Below are 22,285 nucleotides of genomic sequence, written 5' to 3' on the forward strand. Positions count from 1 at the left end.
AACTTAGTTATGACGAAGAAAACCTAAATTTTCCTGTACTAAAAGGAAAATTTAAAAATGTTAATTAACGCCAACAGATATTTTTGAATTCTTACTACTTGGACACGCAACATAAATGTTCATGTTTTCAAACAGTATGTGTCACTTTTAAAAGAGAAAAGTCTTTGAGAATGAGGACAAACTGGTGTGTTTGACAAACCAGATGTTTTGGGACTTTTTTGGATTAATTTTTAGACATTTCTCACCTGTATTTAACGGTTGACAGTGTGGGTAGCGACAGAATGACCACTGGCTGTATATAAATATGGACGTCATGACGGCTCCACAAAAGTGAAGCCAAAACATCTGTATCGCCCCCTGGTGGTTGGCTGCAGAACAGGTCATAAGTCCCGCCCCCTCCATGTTATTGGACGGGACATGAGCCAAACTAAAAAAATCAAAGCACGTCAAATAAAATTTTCCCCAAAGACAGTTTCTGTCATTTTAAGTTGTTCTAATCACGCTGATGTTTGTCCGAGTGCTCGTTTCTCTGATAAGTTTGTTTTTAATTAGTTATCATGACATCATGATTGACAGCTGTGACAACCGCTCTCAAACCTCTGTCAGATGGCGGGACAGCTGAAGGGGGCGTGTCCTGCTGGCCGTCATCCGACTCTACCGCGGAGACTCTCCAAATGACGTCACACAAGCAAGATGGCCGCTCCCAGAAAGGAGATATTTTGGCTTCATTTTTGCATGGCGGCAGGAAGTAGAGACACGTCGTCCATCTTTATATACACTCAGTGGGTGTGACGTGCAACAAAGGTCCGTGGCTGGAATCAAACCATGATTTTAGGTCATTATTTTGTTTTTATTGTAAGTTTATATTGTTTATCTTTTCATATGTAGAGTTATTTCACTTATTTTCTGATCTTTGTATTTGGTTTGTTTTGCTTTTCCTTGTTCGACCCCGGGATAATAAAGAATAACAAACAGCAAAACATAATTATGTTTCATATGATTGCTCATTTTGAACAAAGGCCCCCTTTTAGAGTGTTAAACCATCATTTTTGGAATTTAATCACAGATTATTTCATGTGTGAGCAGCATTTTAGTGTAGCAGGTCATGGTGGAGCTAATTTTAAAGTATTTTAATCTGTAGCAATCATATTTATTAAACTATGAAACTAGTAACTGGTGACATGTAGAGAAGTATAAAGTAGCATAAAATGGGAATACTCTAGTAAAGTTTAAGTACTTGAGTAAATACAATCTGTTTGCACCACTGCTGTTAAAGAAGAATCAGAATCAGACAGTCGAAACTACAAGTAAAACTTCAACTGTTCAACTGTTGCTTCTAAAACGACATTAAAACTACAGAAATATTCTGTCTGTGACCTAAAAACTCGGCATGCATGAAGAATGAGTGGAGAAAGTTTCTGAATGTCTCTGTATCACTTTCCTGTGATCATAATCAGCTGTTTAGACTAATCCTGGTTACATCACCACCCAGCACACACACACACACACACACACACACACACAGTGAATGTCCCACAGATGGATTCCATTGTGGATTCATTGGCAAACTGGCATAATGTGTGTTTGAGAGTGTCAGGCTGTGAACAATGCTTTTGGGTGTTTGTGAGTGCACAACAGAGCAGAGAGGGCTGAGACAGAGAGCACAGAGAGACTATTGTGATCCGTTCTACCAAACAGACACTTCTGCATGGCTGATCTTTCACCGAATCTCAACCCTCAACATTATATATTCATTTAATTCAGCTGACCGATATTCAGTTAACTCATAGCGACCGCAACGACGCAAGTTTGAGCTCCTAAACTCCCACAAACGTTACATACGAATCCAATTCCAAGAAGGTGAAACACACAATATGAAAATAAACTAAAGGAAATTCTTAATCCGATGTCCTTTAGAGCAGCGATTCCCAACCAGGGCACTTCTGCTGTTGCCAGGGAGTAAATGGAAAGATTGTAGAGCAGCCCAGTTAAAGGTTAAGTCTGGCGATTTTCCATATTTCTCTTCTTGTCAAGAAATCTCATATTTGGAGCCAAACCAACAATGAACTGATCTACTAACAAGAATTATGTGTTTATCTAAAGCCTGATATATCTTATTCCTCCGTTGTTGTCCAGAAACTATTAGTTAGTTTGTTTAGAAACGGCTCCAAAGACTAATAAGAGCATCATGTTTTCAGTCTCCGGAGAGTAGTTCTGTGTAATGCAGACGTCACTGATCGTTATCTGAAGTTATCTGGTTAATTCAGATGCTGCACAGCAAGACACGGCTGCTTAAAAGAAGGTCAGCTGCAGCTTGCCCACAAAGAAAAGAAGTTCACTGGAGGTCACGGTACAAATCAATCTGGGAGTTATTTGGAGTTGAGTCATTTTTCCCCGTTGCACCACTACACTGGATCTTCTGGTTCCTCTACCTGCCAAATCCCACTTTAACCCTTGCTTGGGACTATGAAGGCTTCAAAAAAAGGAAATGGACAGAGGTTATCTGTTGTTTGTTAATGCCTGTCGACTCAATATCATGAATTGTTGGAAAAAGTTAGAGGGAAAGTCAGAGGATCACCAGATTCATTAGGATTCATCCTCTGGGGGAACATGAATGTTTGTTAGCATGCTGCTAGCTTGGCTAAAAACCAGGTGGAGTTTACTAACTATTTTACCTCCATACTGCTCAATATGTTTACGTTTCCATAAACACATTCACAGCAAAATGATAAAATGTTCACATTGCATCAGCAGTAACTTTCTTGATATTACATGCAGCCGTTGCATCATTTTAATACAAACTGTATGTGAAGGGTTTTTATAACAGCAGTCTAATGGGAGGTGTTGGAACAATGCAACACAGCTGTTATATTTTAATGATTGAATGCTCCAAAAAAGCTTGTAGCAATAAGGTCGATCAGAGTCCATGTTGGTACTGTTGGTATGCTAAATGTCTCATAAACAGCACATATAAACTACTCTGTATATGACAGTCGGACGCTGGCAAAGTGAGATAAAGTCTGTTCGTCTGCAGATGGTTTTATATGTGATGAATCAGCTAAATGCAGCAAATGAAAATATTATTTTGTCCAACATTCGGTTCAGTACAGAAACAGCACAGAAGCAGAACAAAGATTGTTTTGGGAACACATTAATAGCATTAAGGGAGAGTGGGATTTACAGGAAAACCAATATTTTCATTGAATCATATACAACTTTTAACATCCTGCTGCCCACAAGCCCCGAGGATGTGGCTTTGATTCCTTCTTGAAATGTGGGTTAGGGTGTGTTGGTATTCTGTCTTTACATTCTGTGGTTATATTGTACCTTCAGAGGCCCGACTGCACTCGTTTTTGTTTTTTTTTCTGCACCTGTTACAGGACAAACACAAATGCAGGAAGGGACTTTGTACTTTACAGAACACGACTGCTGAACCTATTACTGCTTGTTAATGGAGAGCTACTCGCAACCTCTCGGTATCTGAATGTGGAGGCAGAATTAAACGTTTAAAAGGTGAGTGACACAATTTGAACTTTTTCTATGCTCTGTAAAGATTAAAAAAATGTGTTTTTGACATTTTAGCAAACTCTTTAAACATCCTAAAGTTAAATATATCATCAACATAAACTCTATTCAGATCATTTATTGAACATGTTGTCATAGTGATTACAAGATTTGCAAACCTGCACTTTAACCGGTTTCTCAGGTATAATATATTATCTGTGATTGCCATCCAGAACGTCACATATAACCATTTTCTGATCTGAACGTCTGGTTAGTTTTAGCCACAAAAACAACTTGATTAAGGTTTTGGGAAAGATCATCAATCATCAAGTTTGTTAAGGTTAAGTCACTGTCACAGTCAACAGTCGGTGCAGTGATTGTGTGCAGATTCCTGCGGTGAGGTTGTAGAGTTTGGCACCGCTGTACCAAACTTGTGCTCACCACCTGCGTCTGCCAACCTGCACTTTAGAGAGCTGAAGTGGGAGGAGATATTTTCTCATAAACATTGTTAGTGACTCACAGTTTTGTCTTCCACAGTTTGGATCAACATGAAACTCTCCTGGTTGAATCATCAGAACAAAAGATGAACAGCTGTGCTAGAAAATATCTGGTTCTTTGATGAAAATGTTGAAGGTACAAGACTGTGGACATAAAGACTTCAGAGAAGAAGTAAACCACAACTCCCAAGGTGCATTTCGACAAGAAACAACCAATCACAGAGCTGAAAAGATAGGAGCACAATTTCTGTGATTTGGATTAAGTTCGTCTTAAAGGAAGCATATCATGCTTTTATTGATTTTCTGTTATTTATATCCTGTTATGAGGTCAGATGTTAAACAGGGTCAAAGTTCCAAAATTTGAGTTGAACGTATGTAGAAATGTTACCTCTACTTCCTCCTTGTGATGACATCAGATTTTTCGCACACGCCCACAAACGGCCGTCCGATCTGTCGCCTTGTTCACTCCCATATTTCAGATGTGATTCAGCTCCAACGTTGATGGATTTGAGAAGTTGACATTTGGAGTAAAGCAGAAGAAAAAGAAGTGAAATCCTGCTACTATAGTTTGTTTATGTAGCCCATGAATGTATAATAAGAGCTGGATAGGGCGCCGCCGCTCAGCCTTGCAGCCAGTTTTTCCCAGTGGCCACTCGCGGTATTGCAGCAAAAAATCCCCCTGCAGCCCAAAAAAGATTTTCCCCCATAGACCACCATTGTAAAAGAGACGCCTGTAAAACTGTTGACAGGACACCTCAAATTGCAAACAACGTCAATTATGACTCTTTCTATTATGAACTTTTGATCCATGGAGGTTTTATGTTTATAAAACTTTCCTCGAGCCAAGAAAAGCGATTTAAAAATCTGTGATGTCATCACAAAGTAAAGTCTATGGGCCGAGCTCATGGGCGGGGCCAGCAGGGGAAACACTACTGTGTATATTCAGTGAGCCGCACAACACGGAAGCAAAGCTAGAAACTTTTTTTGGCGTATGTGCCAGGCGAGCAGTTCCTATATGACTGAATGGGCACCATTTTTAGTCCCGTATCCAGCTCTTATAATACATCCATGACGAAGCTTCCTGAAACTGACCAATCAGAACAGAGTGGGCTCATCAGGAGGCGGGGCTTAAAGAGAAGGCCTGTTTCAGACAGATTCTGAACTGAGAGGCTGCATAAAGGTCCAGTAGAAGATAAATAAGGAGTTTTTAAACTGGAAATCATGCAGAGATATTCCAGTAGAGCCCCAGAATATAAATATACACCTGGAGATGTGCAGAATATATCCTCTTTAAAACAACAGTCAGGAGTCCAAATGGTGTCCAAATGTTGTAAACTCAGCACATAAACCAGGACCACTGCAGTGTGACGGATGAACTGTGAGGGGAGGACTGTTATTTCCTGTTTTGCTCAAATTACACTCAAAAGTCTTTTCAGCATCTATTAGGTAACCCAGTTTCCACATACCTTATTTATAGGGTACTATAAGTGTGTTTTTTGTCTCAGGACTGTTTATTTTTCTCTGTCTGTATAAAGCAGATGTATATACAATATTAAATGCGTCTGTATATGTGAGTCAATGTCGGTGGTAAACTGGGTTTCATTGAAAATAAACAGTATAGAAAGTACACAAAGTGAACTATAACACACATTTCATCATATTGTTCTGTGGGTGGATGTGAATACAGATAGTCTGTGTGTGTGTGTGTGTGTACTTGTATTGCTCATGTTGTGGGGACATAAGTCTGTATATACATTGTGGGGACTCGCCTCTCTTTTGGGAACAAAAAGCAAGTCCCATAACATAAATTGTTAAATGGTTCATTTTCTTTTCCTAAACCTCTCTTGACTTTTCTCCGTGAGGTTTGTTTGTCTCTTAACGTCAAAACAAATTGTAGCAAATCTGTGGTTCCAGCCTGATGAATGTCACCTGTTCATGAGGAGCTGAACATTCCTGAGATTTCATCATTAGCATCATCAACACCCATTAAAATGTCCATATAAGGCGACTCACTGTTTGTGGGCGAGTTTTATTTACAAAAAAATGTTCCCAAAAGAAGAGTTTGAGACACATTTATCAGAGTCAGTAATCATATTAGAGGAGCTGAAACTATTAGAAAACATGAATCCATCAGAGCAGCAGCTGCACTGTGACAGAAATAAACAGCTTTGACATGAAGTTAGATGCTAAAAAAACATCTTTCTAAAGCAAAATGCTCTATAACATGAGAGGTGGTCATGTGACAGACAATATTACAGCCTATTATAGAGGATTGTATGAACAGACAGGTATATTTTAAACTGTCTGTTCATGACTCGTACGACAGATCTGAACTTGTAAATTTCTTTCAGACCTCGGAGAAAATTGACGACGAATGCTACAAATGTTTTTAAATCACTCGTACATGCCTCTTAAGGATGAATCTGTTCATACTTCTTAATATGAGGCCCATTGTTGTAACGTCCTGTGAAGTGATGGAAACACTGTGTGTGTGTGTGTTTTAAATCATACTCAAAGTGAACATTCAATCACAAGCAGATGTTACAGGAATATAATCCAGGTCCCTCTGATCACAGAGTCCTGCTGAGTTTCTGTCCGTTCCTACTACAGTAGTTCAGTTAGTTAATTACATTCACCTGGTCTCACAGATGACACTGAAAAAAAAAATGGGCCTGTTTAACATTTGACAGCAGTAAAAACACCCCAAACACAGCCTGAAATTTTATGACTTCTCTGAGAGTAACGCAGGATCTACAAAGATGGAAATATTAAACATTGTTTTTTTTATTTCTGTTCAGCTGATTGACACATTTTTATACATTTTTATAGTTCTGTTCTGGGTTAAATTTGACCCGTATTTATTCAAAAATTCAAAAATAACCATTCAAAAGCATTCTTCACATCATAATATCATAATCTATCCTTTTGTTTCTCCATAAATAAATAGTGTAAAGCCAAACGAATACACTCCCTCTACTCTCTGAAAGCTTCATTAAGGATTAATAACCCATTTACTTAAAATTGATGAGGTTTTTATTAATGAAAACTTGGTATACAGACTAATTAGAATATGAACAGTATGTATGTGTTTTTCCTCAAGGCTCCATAGGATGAAAAGTCAGACTTATAGCTGAGTTTGTGCTGAATAAAAAAAACCCACCACCATGAATAGAGTTTAAGAGATGCTAAACAAGGACCAAAATGAATGCACAGAATGTGATGCATAGAAAACAAGCTGCCAACACAAACATGCCCACACAGTTTTTATGTGTCATGAGACCAGACGGAGGGGACAGTTTCGAGAATCCTGGAAAGTATTTGAAATAAATTTGAGAATGTTTTTGTTTCCCCGATACTGAAGTTATTTTCCCAGTGTGTGTGTGTGTGTGTGTGTGTGTGTGGGGGGGGGGGGGAGCAGCTTAAACGGCATCAGTATGAGGCAATAATCAGTCCTGCAGGCTTCTAACAGCAGAGGAGAGTTATATTCAGTCATTATTTTGGACATTCCCTGTAAGCTTTCAGCAGATGTCTCTGTGATTCGGAGAGCCAAATCCGCAGCAGCCCCGGCCCCAGCCCAGTGCTAACTACTGACCCTGTTAAACCACACAGCCAGACCAGTCTGGACCCACCCAAACCTGGAGCCAGAGCCAAACCCCAGACTCTGGACAGAGTAGAGCAGAGCGGAGCGGAGCAGAGCCAGGACGTACCAGGCCAATAGAAAAAAAAAAGCACATTCCTGGTCACCAAAACCGGCCACAAGACTTTTTTTTTTTTTTTTTTTTCACTCCTACGGCAACAAACACAGGTGCTCCTCTCATCAGATTCACCCAACAAACAAACAAACTTTATTTCTATTAAATGAATTCAAGTGCTTTAAAGGAAGAAGAAAAGAGGAAAAAGGGAGAATAAAAAAAACAAGGAGGAATAAATTTACAAAATCAAAAGAAAGCTAAAGATTGTGTTACCATGAGATGAGTATTTTCATATTTACTTTGTCTCAGGAGCATCTCATGTGAAGTTTAATTTATGTCACTTATCCGATTGACATAACCAGATTTAATTGTTTTTTTTATGCTACAATTATTTTTTTTTCACAGGACAGTCTGACTTGTCATAGCTGATGAGATGAGATAGAGTCCTGGTATTTAACTTGCTGCCTTTCTGCCCCGAATGGAACAAATTCATCATCAGTGAGTCTTTTTTTAGACGCTTTTTAAAGGTGTGACTGATTGTCCCAGAGACTTTGTCAGAGGCTGTTTCACAGTCGTGGAGCAACAGCAGCAAAAAAGCTCCACCATCTTTAGTTTTCAGCCAAAAAGTCTCCTCCCTCCCAAAGATCAGTGGACAACAACTCATTTAAATACAGAGGTGCCTCATACGTGGAGGGTAACGAGTCCGACCTATAAGTGACCGGGAGCCAGAGAAACTAAAAACTTGTGCAATATTTGGTCCAAGTTTAGCTTTTGGCCACGTTAGCAGCCTGGCTGTAGGGATTGCAGTGTCAGCAGTCCAGACTTAAAGGTGCAGTGTGTAGAAATTAATGGCATCTGGCGGAACTGACTCAGCAGAAATGGAATATAATATTCATAAGTATGTTTTAATTAGTGTATAATCACCTGAATGTAATAATTGTTGTGTTTCCTTTAGTTTAGAATGAGCCCTTTATATCTACAGAGGAAGTGGGTCATCTTCCACGGCCTTTCATGTTCTTCATCAGTATTGCGGCCACATAGGTTCCCCTCTACGCCTGGAATGGAGGGGGGCCTTTACGACTAAATACATGTAAAAACATTGACATTTCCATTATCACTGTTGGTAGTGTTCAGTGCTAATTAGCAAATGTTAGCATGCTAAGAAGCTACACTAAAGCTGTGTCTCAAATCACATACTTCTGTAGTACACTGTGTACAATATGTACTTACTGGTGTAGTGAGTGAATTTTGACAGAGTAGTGTTGTCTCAAATCAAACACAGCTGTTGTGCACTTACAGGAAATGACGATCGCAAATTAGCATTAGCTAGTGTTAGCATTCGTGTTACCGTTCGCACTACCAAATCATTACAGACTGCTAAATTAACCCAAAAAACATACTGATGGCTTATATCCGACAACAGTATAGTGGTGCTTAGTGCTAAAAATCACATGTATAACTTACATTTGTATAACGTGGTGATGTTCACTGTAGTTACAACGTACTCGGCTGCCATTTCCAGTTTGAAAAGTGGTCCCTCCCCTTCCGCTACGTAGCCAAGATGGCGACCATTGAGGGCGAGAAGTGTCCATAGTTCCACACTCAACTTTTTGACTGTTTTGAGTGCACCATCCGGGTTCTCATAGTACACCGCATTTTTCCATAGTTCTCAGAGTGAACGCACTTATGCACTCAAAATGTTAAGTGTAAGTACAGAAGCATTTGAGACACAGCATAAGATGTGTTAGCATTTAGCTCAAAGCGCCACTGTGACTACTGCTGCGTTCCCACTGCGTTGGATGGATGGTAAAGATTTTCAGGAAGGCTGTTTGATAACTGACATGTTCATTTTTCAGACATGTTCATATTATGAAGCGCCATGTCAGATTTATCAGAGCTTTAAGAGAAATCCCAGTTTCCCAGTCGCAATAAAGACTTGAACGCTGTTTACAAGTTGGAAACTTGTAACTCCAGTATGACATGAATGCAGCGGTAGTACAGCCTCGCAGAGCTGCAAGAATGTCTGTAGACTCTTATCTCCACTGTAGGCACTAAGTAAATAAAAGCAGGCGTGACTTTTTCAAGTGTGTCTTAAACCAACAGTCAGGAGCCCAAATGAACATTAAAGCTGTTTTTCTTGCTGTAATAATTCCTCCTGTTCATACTGACCATTAGAAGATCCCTTCATAATGACCTTACAATGGAAGTGATGGGGGACAAAATCCACAGTCCTCCTTCTGTGCAAAAATGTATTTAAAAGTTTATCTGAAGCTAATATGAAGCTTCAGCGTCCAAATGAGTCAAATCAAGTAGATATCTTTCAACGTTACAGTCTTTAAGTACTTCCTAAAAACATTTTATTGATTGTTTGTTGTTAAGATTCAGTTATCTATGTTTTAGAGCTTATTTTGTAATAGTTCATCATGTCAGACAACAAACACCTGATTCCATCTTGTTAAATAGTTGATGACTGTGAGAAAACCCGAGACAACGATGGAAATAAGTCCAGAACTTTATCGTTCTGTTCCTGAAGTCTGATATGTTGTATTTTACAACATGTTGGAGTTTTGCAGTGATGGAAAAAGTACTCAGATCCTTTACAAATACAAATAAGTATTATGAGCTTGATGTAGTTAAAGTATTGCAGTAAAAGTACATAAGTATTATGAGCTTGATGTAGTTAAAGTATTGCAGTAAAAGTACATAAGTATTATGAGCTTGATGTAGTTAAAGTATTGCAGTAAAAGTAGTGGTTTGGTCCCTCTGACTGATATATTATTATATATGACATCATTAGATTATTAATAGTGAAGCATCAGTGTTAGAGCAGCATGTTACTGTTGTAGCTGCTGGAGGTGGAGCTAGTTTACACTACTTTATATACAGTTAGCTAGTTTAGTCCAGTGGTTCCCAACCTAGGGGTCGGGCCCCTCCAAAGGGTCAGCAGATAAATCTGAGGGGTGGTGAGATGATTAATGGGAGAGGAAAGAAGAAAAAACAAAGTTCTGATACACAAATCTGTTTTCAGTTTTTTGGACATTTTCTCTAATCTTTGATTTTTGCTGAAATATTGGATCATTTGAACATTTATTGAAATGATTTGTTTTGTAAGTTATTGTTGTGAACAATTCAGTTCATCTTCCTTTCATCTCTCTGACTCTTTGACTTTCTCTTGTGTTTCACAATATGTTGTTTGTGTTTTTTTCCAGACACACCTCAGCTCTGGAAAGCCCGAAACTATTTATGCAAAGTAGAACTGAAGTGACCGCAGTTCACTTTCATCCCCCCCCCCCCCCCCCCCCCCCCCCGTGTGTCTCTCTGTATCTTTGTCGCAGGAACATCTTGGACCTTTACTGAGGTTCAGCAATGAAAGTGTGTAATTTAGTGGAGATGTGAAGCCCCGCTGAGCTCCTCTCTAATGACAGAGTCTGGGTTCAGGGCTGGGCAATATCATCATGCACAGTAATGCTGCATGTGTGTGAGTTATAGTATGTATTTACAGAACTGCCTTAAATCAAGTGGAGAAGATTTTATAGTCCTTGGTGTGAGGACGCCTTGTGTGGTCTTCTACTGCTCACCCACCTGTAACTCAGTTGTGGTTTAGGGTGTATGCATGCATGCACATGTGTGTCTTTTTCTTTCTAGGAGCTTGTACAATCGCATCTCCCCTGAGGTCATGGAGGCTGCAGCCGCAGGGAGATTGTTGTGGAGCTGCTTGGAGGTTTTGGTGGTGGCTGGGTGGGACTGCGATACAAAGACTGCATCTAAATGTTTCCATCCTCACCGACGCTGTCAGCCAGAATCTTTTACTTAAACCTCCAATAACTGATGTTTTTCTCCACTAGTTTTCAGTTAAAACAAGAAGACACATTAAACCTGCGTCTGTGACATTCAAGCCCTCGCCAAACGAGTTAGAGAAAGATAAATCTCTCCGTATTTCACTGTATGCAGAGTTTTTAATCTGGTGTTAGGTTTTATAATCCCACGCTGGCCAGCTGCTCTATGGGCAGAGCATGCTCACTAGAGACTTCCTCTTTTAGGCATGATAGCTAACTGTTGCTAACTGTTAGCGTACTGACAGGCTCTGTCAGAAAGAAAGAGCTGCAAGTTTTAAACTGCAACTGCCTTGAAAACAACACATTGATTGATTGACACATATACAGACAAATCAGTGTTGAATTCAGATGCATATTAAGGAAGAATTGTTTATGTTTTTATATTGGGTGAGGTAATAATGAGTGTATGTAAGCACTGAAAACAAGTATAATATTATAATGATTATTTTAATTGTGGTGAAAACCGGGACAGTTTAGTGTTTTACAGATATCTGTCGGGACTCCGGACACCCAGCTTCAAACCGGGATGTTTGGTCACCAAAGATAAAATTATTTAATCGTGCAGTTTTTCTAGACTTTCCAAATGTTATCGGACCGAATGGATCAAATTCTGATGGAGAAGCGAGTCATTTTGTGGAGTTGTGTATGATGTAAGCACATGTCAATGGTATTTTTGTAATTACTCTCACTGCCAGAAGGGGGAGACAAACGTCCCGCACTCAAGCTTTAACATACCAGCTTTTAAGTTGATATGTTGAACTTGTTAGCAAACAATTGCTTATTTCCACATCCAGCAGTTACAGAGCAACATTATCATTCATGTGGAGTCGTGTTTCTGTCCACCTGGTGAATGTAAGTCCAATATTCACTCTCTTTTAGCTCTGTTTTTGGTCTCCACCAACTCCTGAGGGAAATATCTGGCTCTTTAGCTGCTAAATGCTCCACTATGTTCACCAGCTAGTCTACAGCTAACTGTGTCTGTTTGTTGCTGAGCAAGTAGTGTACAGTGGCTTTTTACAGCTTTATCTCTGAAAACGATGCTATGAGAGCGCTGAAAGTGAATTAAAACAGTAAAAGTTGCAGCCGGACAGATAAACAATGAGCTGAAACTCACTATAAAGCTCCGTAAAGCCGAGAGGAGCTGCAGAGTCACTGATAATTCTCTGTAGGTTCATCACTACGAGCCAAACACATTACACACTGACATTTGACACACTGTTAATATAAAATATATCACTTAAAGCCATTTTAAAGGTACCATTTGTAATGGTTCAGCTTATTCCCACCGTCATGCTGTATTACTGCAGGGTGGATGTCTGTTAAATTAAACTTTTGCCACTGAAATATGTTGCCAATCAATTTTTTTTTATCAGTTTGAGATCTGTGAACCAATACGGAAGCTGATACTTAAAGCTGCACTAACTAATTTTTTGGCCACTTGGGGGCAGCAGAACAAGCTGTAAGGAAAACGTTGACATATTATCACCTTTGAAGTTGATACGGTGAATGTGTTATCATTCCCAATTATGATCAATGGGAGCTGCTCAGCACCAAACAGACACAGTTAGCTGTAAACTAGCTAGTGGAGCATTTAGCAGCTAAAGAGCCAGATATTTCCCTCAGGAGTTGGTGGAGACCAAAAACAGAGCTAAAAGAGAGTGAATATTGGACTTTGAACATTCACCAGGTGGACAGAAACACGACTCCACATGAATGATAATGTTGCTCCGTAACTGCTGGATGTGGAAATAAGCAACTGTTTGCTAACAAGTTCAACATATCAGCTTAAAAAGATGATTATGTATCAGTGTTGTGTTCACTACTTGTTTCTGATGGAAACTAGTGGACAAAATATCAGTTAATGTGTGTGTGTCAGTGTGTGTGTGTGTGTGTGTGTGTGTGTGTGTGGATGTGGCTTTCTGAGCTGAATGAGGGAACATTCTCTTCTGGCCAAATAAAGCTGCCCATGTAAACTCCACATTCCTGAGCTTGCGGTGTGTCTGTCTCAAACTCTCTCTTTCTTTTATGAAGGGAGGAGGCTGCATGTGTGTGTGTGTGTGTGTGTGTGTGTGTGTGTTTTTTTTTCCTGAGAAACACACTTTTGAAGATCTGCACAAGACTGACATTGAGTTTCGCACACTTTTTCTGCTTACTGTAGGAAAATGTGGAAACAGGAAAGAACCCCCATCTTCTCTTCTCTTCTCTTCTCTCTCTGCGTTAAACTGCCTTTTCAAAATATTCTCGAGCAAAGTAAATACAACCTTGTATCTTCCAAAATCTCCATTCTTCAATAAAAAAGCAGCAAATCTCTTTGATCTTTTGGTCTTTTGTTGCACGACAGACTCACATGCTAAAGAATTTGATGAAAAATTCTGTTTAATAGAACAATAATACATAAATTAGGAAGTCATTTAATACAGAAAGATCCTTAAATGTGGTTTTAAATAAGAAAAAATTGGATGAATTTGATGTCATGTTTGCATGAATATTCATAATGAAAATGTCATATTTTGGAGGGAGGTTGGCTGCTTAGTGTTTAGTTTGTTTCTCATCATTTTAACATTTGTAAGTGTAACCTGTAAACGCAGCAAGTTGAGTTTTATTCTCATTTTCCAGTTGTGTTTCGTTCTTCACTGTTTACTTTATGTTACAGTGCAATGAACGAACCTACTGATGCTTACAACTGTCTCTGATCTCGGTCAGGTGATTCTCTACTTGCAGGTCGTCGTCGTCGTCCGTCAAGAGTCTCCTGATAAAAAAGACGACATCTCTGGTTCTGCTGCATCCATTTTCATCCTTTAAAAACAAATGTCCAAGCAGTTTCCTGTCTTTGTTGTGATGTTAGAGTTACTTCTTGCCTTTTCTATTGTGGTCAAGAAAAAAATCTGCCTTTGCTTTTCTTAGTTTCTTTACCACCTTGTTCCTTAAACTAGCAAAATGTTGTCTGTCATGACTCAACTTAATTTTTATTGCAGTTTTTAAGACAAGATCCCGTTCTTTCATTAGTATTAAAATGTCTGCATTTATCCAAGGGACAGTGTTTTTGTTATTTTTGCAGTAAATTTGCAGTTAAAATCTCTAATAATGCTCTCTAGTGTTCTTCATGGTGTGCGCCCAACAGTAGATCATCCCAATCAATCTGTTGAACAGCACTTTTAAAATTCTCCTGTTTTTGTTTTTGGGAATTCCAAAAGATTCATATTCCCTGGCGTTAGGGCTAAACCGCGTATTGCTTAGTTTTCTGGCGACCAGTGTCAAATTGTGGTCAGAGAGACCAGTTACCATATTATAGGATTTTAAGATTCTCTCGGGTCTGTTACTAAATATTAAATCAATTTGAGTACTGGTGGAATTAGTTATTCTTGTGCACCCACCATAGACTGTGTAAAAATATGGACGTAGTTACCGTGACGTCACCCGTTGGTTTCTGAAGAGCGGTTTTGAAGCTCAAAGCGAGCCGCTCCGGCCGTCGCCATCTTGGCAGTACGTGACGCTGCCTAACTCCCAGCCAATCAAAAATGGGCAACGAGGCGGGCTGAATGTCTGAAACAAGCCACCTAGCGGCTGGCGGACCTGTCAGTCAAAGCAGCCATGTCCTTCATTATGCAGAACTTTACAGCTTAATAAAAGTTAAACGGGTGAGTTATAAAAATAATTCACCCAAAGAGGAAATTAGCTTTAGAGACCAAAACCTTATTTTGTACCAGGCTGTAAACATGTTTATTTCTGCTGTAAAGTTGGGCATTTTAACATGGGGGTCTATGGGGATTGACTCGCTTTTGGAGCCTCAAGTGGTCATTCAAGGAACTGCAGTTTTTGGCTTCATTTTTCAGCCCCGGAGGTTGCTGCTTGGGGCCCGCTGATCAGTTGCATGAGGTCAAAGTTATCGGTTATCTGTTTGAGGTTCTTTCTAGAGGATTTGTCTCCCTATTGATGTTAAAATCTCCCATAATAATTACTTTTTTGTTGAAATTATATTCTTTTAATAATTTAAATAAAAAATTTGACTATATATAAAGTGTGACGTCACCTAGAGTTGCAGTTTCCGGTTGGCGCCATCTTTTCCGTTTGGACCTTCCATATAAGGAGTGCGGGGTGTTGCCTTTCACGCTCTGGAAGCTAACGCTAGCTTACCGGGAGCGCTGCACACTTGGGCTAACGTTAGCTACTTTAGGGCTAACAGGACAGGTATCACAATCAATTAATATTAAAGTTAGTGAAATATTGTGACAATAGTTCGACTCGGAGTGAGTCCCGGAGGCGGGGAGAGCAGCAGGTGAGCCAACTGTGTCAATCACAGCTGTCAATCAACACTCACACAGCAGACAATAAAGCTGCTATTATAGCTGTGTGTGTAGACAGAAAGCAAACTTAAGACACGGTGCGATTACGTCCAAAGTCAATGCAAAGACACAAGTAGAAATGACCTGGGGCAACACAGAATGACACATATATAGTGCACGTATCCTGTAGTTTTTATGAATTTGCTGCATAAATGTACAGAAGAACAGAAGAGGAAACACAAACATACACGGTGCGTCCGTTGCTGCCTTCCTTACATTTACTGTACAGTTGATATTTTGGGGAAATTAAACACAAATGGTTCAGAAGTCAAATACGTGTGAAAGAGACATGATCAGCTTTACATCCTGTCTGAACACGCTATAAACTCTTATTTATAGTCGCTCAGAACCGGCTTTTATGACGTGTTGTCCGACCACATTAGAAATCAAACGTGTTTATAGTCGTTCTGAGCAGCTTCACTCAATGATGGAGTGAAAAGCGTCTGTCACAGAGGGGGGGCGGGCCAGACGTGATATCATCTAAATACGGAGATAAGGGCGCATTCTTTCTTTTCAGTCTCTCCTGGAAGGCAGTCATGGTGCTGCACTTGATTGTTCACATGAAAAGTGACAGATGTCGTCATGTCATGAATGAAAAAGGAAGAGATAACGATAGAAATCATCCCTGACTCCTCTTTTTCCTCTTTGTCCGACAAGTATGTCTGAAGGAGCCACACAACCACCTTAAGTCTTCGGATCTTATTAACGGAGCAATAATTTACACCACGACTACTTATTAAAGGGCCTGAATTTAGAGATCGAGACCGTAATGACTCGTTGAAAACAAAGATTGACTTTGTATTTCTGGAGAGAAGTTGAAGCTTTTTGAATGAGAGTCAGTTGGAGCATCCAGTTTTGTACTTTTATGATACTTCCTCATCTCTCGTGTTAAAGATCGTTGTTTGATTCCTTTGCTCCCGTCATAATTACTACACCTGCTAGAATGCAATGTAAACAGATGTTGTTTCTTGGCACTTTATGAAAACTACTTATATTTCTTGGAGGGCAGTCTCTTTAACAAAGAACTTATTTCAACCCAAACCATGATCTTTCCCAGAACATAACCAAGCCTTAAACCACAGATGTTGTCACATCATAAAACATATTTATTCCCCAACAATGATTTGTAATGTTTTTGTTCTGGAGGACATTTACCAACCACAGATTTTGTTGTTTCGTTCAGAGATTAATAGCACAGACAGTATTAGGGATGATAGTTTGAACACGGCAGACAGATGTTCTTGTTCCAGTAATCTCAGTGGAACAGGCGTGACGACGGTGATTCAGCCATTTATCCGTATGAGCTCACATCTGTGTGGGCTGCCGTCATTAACTGTGGACGGATCAGGAGCTTGTAACGGCGAGTGCAAAAAATGTGACAGCTGACTTTATGTTGAAGAAGTTTGATCTGTTTTTAGGACATTAAAAGTCTTCCATAAGAACATTATGTTTGATTTTTATCAAAATGAAGCCATGTGCAGTGGTGGAGGAAGTATTAAGATCCTTTAAGGTACCAATACAGCAACGTCAAGTTCTGATACACAAATGTGTTTTCAGTTTTTGAGCTTTTTCTCTAATCTTTGATTTTTGCTGAAATATTGGATCATTTGAACATTTATTGAAATGAAAGCATGTGAGAAGTTTAGAGGGAAAAATCACTATTTGGTGGAGCTGTTAACAACTCATAGACATGTGAAATGTGACCCCGACTACACACTGCTTTTTGTAAGACGTCAAAAGACAAAAAGGTTGGAAACCACTGGTTTCATCTTTAACAATGTGTTGTATTTTAAAAGCTTGTTATATTATCCATTGTGTCAAATCTTCATCTGAAAAGTAACTAAAGCTGTCAAATAAATGTAGTGGAGTAGAAAGTATAAAGTAGCATCACATGGAAATACTCCAGTAAAGTACAAGTACTTCAAAATTGTACTTAAGTGCAGTACTTGTTTAAATGTACTTAGTTACTTTCCACCGATGCAAACGTGTCACTGAGCAAACTGCAAACACACACTCAGGTGTGCAGAGACCAGTAACTTCAAAATAAACACTTCCAGCCCACAGTCCTACATTTTATTCCGGAGTATCCAGGATATCCTGCCCAAATATAAAGTGAAGCAACACAGAGTTGAATTTTTGGGTTCATAATTTTCATCCTTGTACCGAAAATACACCCACCACTTTCCTATAACACACAGTGAGTAAAGCGCGGGGGTGTGTTGTGTTTGGCAGCGGTCAGGATGTTATAACACCGGACCTTGACTCAGCTGATTTAGGTTCAATTAAAAATGTGACATAAGATGGATCCAAGCTGCAAAACGTGAAATCAGTCTCCACAAACCTCCTGCTGCAGGTGATATTTGTCTTTCAGGCTGCACTCATCCATATTAAGGTATTTAAAATGAATTAAATAATGCGCAAGGTGAAGTTTATCGCTCATACTGATGAACCCACTGAGAATTATCAACAACTCTGCACTTCTTCTCAGCTCTTTGGAGCATTTTAGCCTCTTTTAGCTCTTTGTTTCAGTTTTATAGCTCTGCTGAAATCAACCTGTTTTCAGAAAGTATGTTCATCTGGAGTGTGAAATCACATAGTGTCTCAGTACACTTTAGTAATTAAAGTTTTTATAACGAAACACAAAACCATTTATTGCAGTAAATCAATGAACAATAAGTAACGAAACAAACAGAATAAAACAAAACTAAATAAATCTGGACAAAGATTAGCTACAGGTACAGTAAAGTGTGGAGACAAATGAAAAATTAGAAAAAATAAGGGGACACCATGTATCAATAAATTGGGTAGCACATTATCCTTAAAAAACAAACAAAGAACTATAAGAATATTTACTTCCTGTTAGGTTCCTTCCTTTATAAACATCAGAAAATTGAACCAAACCTCATAAAACTTCCTCTGGTAGTTATTGGTCTTTGTGATTAGAGAAAAGACAAAATGTCTGTCATCAGTTTTTTCTCAGTAAACAACCCATAGTACACTACCTGTCCAAACAGCTGACAGAGAGGCTAGCTGGTAAACTTTTAACTCTTTTCCACTACAGGAAACATTTTCCAGTGACGGTTGCATTTCTGCACTCCATTAACTGTTTACTTTCTTCTAGGAATGACACTTATTAAGACTATATTGCATTTAACAGCAATATTGAACAAGAAAGTATTGGTGAAAAGGCTTTAAACTCAGGGCTAACATTAGCTGGTTAGCTAGCAGCAACGTTGATTATTTAAAGTAAATAAAGCTCACAAACATGTAGCTGCTGTTTTTACTGACACTATTTAGTTCCTCGTGTCCTTCCTGTTTTTAGGACACATTCCAGTGCAGCTAGCTAATGATAGCCAAGGACAACAAGCTAACAGTTATGTTAATGACTTGCAGTTTTTAGTTTAAACCACTGATGCTAAAGTCACTTGAAAGGTTAAATTATGAAGCTCTTCATGAAGATGAAGATGAAGCAATTCATTCAAGTCAGTTTTATGTCGTGAGCTGAGGTTGGTTATTCATACGTCACATTCATAGACTGTATAAAATATGGACGTAGTTACCGTGACGTCACCTGTTGGTTTCTGAAGAGCGGTTTCGAAGCTCAAAGCGAGCCACTCCGGCCGTCGCCAACTTGGCAGTACGTGACGCTGCCTAACTCCCAGCCAATCAAAAATGGGCAAAGAGGCGGACCGAATGGCTGAAACAAGCCACCTAGCGGCTGGCGGACCTGTCACTCAAAGCAGCCATGTCCTTCATTATGCATAACTTTACGGCTTAATAAAATTTAAACGGGTGAGTTATAAAATAATTCATCCCCCGTACAGTTGTCATGAAAGGAGAAATTAGCTTTAGAGACTAAAACCATTTTTTGTACCAGAGTGTAAACATGTTTATTTCTGCTGTAAAGTTGGACATTTTAACATGGAGGTCTATGGGGATTGACTCGCTTTTGGAGCTTCAAGTGGCCGTTCAAGGAACTGCAGTTTTTGGCGCTTCCACATTGGCTTCGTTTTTCAGCCCCAGAGGTTGCTGCTCAGTCTCACTGCAGTTAACAACGATTCAACTGAACGGCTCTACGAGCTCCGCTGATACTACGTAGAGTTTTCTAGCTGGAAGGAACCAAGTAGCCTTAACAGAGAGGGGGGGTCTGTGTGTAGCAGGCAGAGATGAATACCAATAAAAACATACAGAAAAGACACTTCTGTTTATATACTGTATTATTAAGGCTAATTAAAAACTATTGAGATAATAGTTTGACAGTTTGTAAAATCATCCAAGGCGTCTGCCTTCGTCTACAGTACTGGAGCTTGGAAGGTTATCGAAAATTTGCCTCCTGACTGTCCTGACGTTGGTAACGTGATCCTCTCCTCATAATCCGTTGAGTGTTGTGTTTTTAGCTTGTTCTTCTGCCCCCAAGTGGCCAAAAGATAACAATTAACTGCAGCTTTAAGGAAATGATTTCACACTTTGTCATTTTGTGTTACGTAAATGTTCTCAACCACAAACCACCAATCAAGCCCCTCCGCCCACAGCCTCATCTGCCCATGTAAACACACCACCACATTATGCTGTAGTGGTTGGATGAAAGACCACAGACAGCTCCATCATGTTCCAGCGATACACTCTTATTGATGACAGTTTACACCACAGCTCTTAGAGTCCAGGTTCTGATTTCTTTGGTCACCTGTTTACATGTTTCTGTGTTTACAGACAGAATGAATGTGGACATGAATAAACCACAGATGTAAACCGTAACCGCAGCCTAATCACCATCTGCAGTGTCAGAAAATAACTGAAACTGGAGGGGGAAGCTTGGGGTTGGGGTCAGGCCTTGTTAGAGCCCGGATCTGGAGGTTTGGCCTGAAGCCTGTCATGGTGGAGCTCCACAGAGGCTAAAAGTGCAGGAACCTTTAGTACGTCTGCTGCGTTTATCTGACAACTTTAGTCCTCGGCCTCGTTTTCTCATAACAATCAATCTTAGAAGTTAAAGGACGGGTTCATGATTTTTCAAGTGTCTTAAACCAGCAGTCAGGTGTCCATATGAACAGTGAAAGAGGTTTTCCTCGCTGTAATCATTCCTCCTGTTCATACTGGATATTAAAAGATCCTTCAAATGTGCTTTCAATGGAAGTGATGGAGGCCAAAATCCACAGTGTGTCCACACAGTCATTTAAAAGTCTGTGTGAAGCTTCTATTCAGCTTCAGCAGTCTGAGTTAGTCATATCAAGTGGATATCTGACACATTTACAGTCTTTTTAGCATCAAATTCCCTCTTTGTGTTTCCTCGGACAGTGTTTCCCTGTTGAGCTGCAGGTGGAAGTATAGTAACAAAAAGAGGAACTTTGGCACTAAAAAGACTGTAACATTGAAAGATATCTACTTGATTTGACTCATTTGGACGCTGAAGCTTCATATTAGCTTCAGATAAACTTTTAAATACATTTTTTGCACAGAAGGAGGACTGTGGATTTTGTCCTCCATCGCTTCCATTGTAAGGTCATTATGAATGATTACAGCAAGAAAAACAGCTTTAATGTTCATTTGAGCTCCGGACTGTTGTTTTAAGACACAGTTGAACTATTGTGAACTCGTCCTTTAGGAGAAGATTCATCAGGAAAGTTTTAGTCAGAAGAGATGAAGACATTATGCAAGAAGGGGGACAATGAATGACTTGCTAACATGTTCCTGTTGGGATGGAAACACTGACTGTTACTGAAAACTGCTCACAGATACTGAGACAACACTTCCCTCTGCTGTTTCATCGAGGTACAACATCCAGCAGCTGAACAGCAAGAGGTTGAAGTTAAAAGCAAAACTATATTTTATTTCCCTCAAGCTTTACTGTAAATGTTTGACTGGGTGAACGAATGAATGAATGAATGAATGAATGTGTCAATTTATTTGTCCAGTTGAAGCTGTTTAAACACCTGACTTATGAATTATAAATAATCTTGAATCATGTATAAGTGTATGTTTGCAGCTGTAATGTCTATATTATTCATAATTATTCTTTCTTTCGTTATTGTTTTCATCTTGTTTTATAACATCAAGATAGAAATAAATAAATCAAATGTAACTGAACCAGAAGATAACATCATTCAACTTTCATTCCACTTAGTAGTTTAATAATCATAAAATAATATAAGTTACAGATTAATTAATGACAAACATTAATGGATGCATATGCAGTTTGGAATGTGTTTGTTTTGTTTATATGTTGTTTGTGTATATTTGCTTAATTTCCATAGTTAGACGTCATGTGTTGGCAGGTTTACAGGCCTGAATGTTGTGTCTGAAACTATTCATTCATTAGTTAGTTTTTACTACTTTAAAACATGCAGAACAAAACTTTTTAAAGATCTCGAATAATACTTTACTTTGAATATAATGTTTTCCACTACAGTTATGTTCTC

The 22,285-nt window shown here is 39.2% G+C and overlaps 1 protein-coding gene across 1 annotated transcript in view; it reads left to right on the forward strand.

Moving 5' to 3' along the window:
- The window catches only part of LOC122968041 (oocyte zinc finger protein XlCOF6-like), an 813,118-nt gene that overhangs the window by 220,721 nt on the left and 570,112 nt on the right, over nt 1-22,285 (forward strand). The window lies entirely within an intron of this gene.

This window comes from Thunnus albacares, chromosome 18, assembly GCF_914725855.1.
Source record: "Thunnus albacares chromosome 18, fThuAlb1.1, whole genome shotgun sequence".
Lineage (NCBI taxonomy): Eukaryota > Metazoa > Chordata > Actinopteri > Scombriformes > Scombridae > Thunnus > Thunnus albacares.